Source organism: Arachis hypogaea, chromosome 11, assembly GCF_003086295.3.
Source record: "Arachis hypogaea cultivar Tifrunner chromosome 11, arahy.Tifrunner.gnm2.J5K5, whole genome shotgun sequence".
NCBI lineage: Eukaryota > Viridiplantae > Streptophyta > Magnoliopsida > Fabales > Fabaceae > Arachis > Arachis hypogaea.
This window is the reverse complement of record NC_092046.1, coordinates 93,571,579-93,572,679: the sequence shown is the minus strand read 5'-3', so window position 1 is coordinate 93,572,679 and position 1,101 is coordinate 93,571,579. Positions and strand designations below refer to the sequence as shown.

General features: G+C 39.4%; 1 non-coding gene across 1 annotated transcript; it reads left to right on the top strand.

The window, feature by feature from the left end:
* The first annotated feature begins 268 nt into the window (after positions 1 to 268).
* On the top strand, positions 269 to 376 carry LOC112724911 (small nucleolar RNA R71). The gene has a single exon (XR_003164051.1). It is a non-coding gene; the product is annotated as a small nucleolar RNA R71 (small nucleolar RNA).
* Positions 377 to 1,101: the final 725 nt, after the last annotated feature.

Genomic DNA, 1,101 nt, shown 5'->3' with positions numbered 1-1,101 from the left:
TGACTTGCTGAGTCAATATTTTGTTCTGAGCCAATATGGCATTCAGAGTGTCAACTTCAAGAACTCCCTTCTTCATAGGCGTCCCATTACTCACAGGATTCCTCTCAGAAGTGTACATGAACTGGTTATTAGCAACCATGTCAATGAGTTCTTGAGCTTCTGAAGGCATTTTCTTTAGGTGAATGGATCCACCTGCAGAAGTATCTAATGACATCTTTGATAACTCAGATAAACCATCATAGAATATATCCAGGATGGTCCATTCTGAAAGCATGTCAGAAGGACATTTTTTGGTCAGCTGTTTGTATCTTTCCCAAGCTTCATAGAGGGATTCACCTTCCTTCTGTTTGAAGGTTTGAACATCCACTCTAAGCTTGCTCAGCTTTTGAGGAGGAAAAAACTTGGCTAAGAAAGCCATGACCAGCTTATCCCAAGAGTTCAGGCTGTCCTTGGGTTGAGAGTCCAACCATATTTTAGCTCTGTCTCTTACAGCAAAAGGGAAAAGCATGAGCCTGTGGACTTCAGGATCTACTCCATTAGTCTTAACAGTATCACATATCTACAAGAATTCAGTTAAGAACTGAAAAGGATCTTCAGATGGAAGTCCATGAAACTTGCAGTTCTGCTGCATCAGAGAAACTAATTGAGGTTTCAGCTCAAAGTTGTTTGCTCCAATGGCAGGAATGGAGATGCTTCTTCCATGTAAATTGGAATTAGGTGCAGTAAAGTCACCAAGCATCCTCCTTGCATTATTATTATTTTCGGCTGCCATCTCATCTTCCTGTTCGAAAATTTCTGAGAGGTTATCTCTGGATTGTTGTAATTTAGCTTCTCTTAATTTTTTCTTCAGAGTCCTTTCAGGTTCTGGATCTGCTTCAACAAGAATGTTCTTGTCCTTGCTCCTGCTCATATGACAAAGAAGAGGGTACAGAGAAAATAATAATAATAATAATATGGATCCTTTATACCACAGTATAGGGATCCTTTTGTGAGTGGAAGAAAAGAGGGAGACAAAGAATGTGATGTAAAGAAAGAAACACAACTGTGAGGAGGGCAGAGATGTGAGATGAGATGTTAGTAAACGAATAAATAAATAGAATG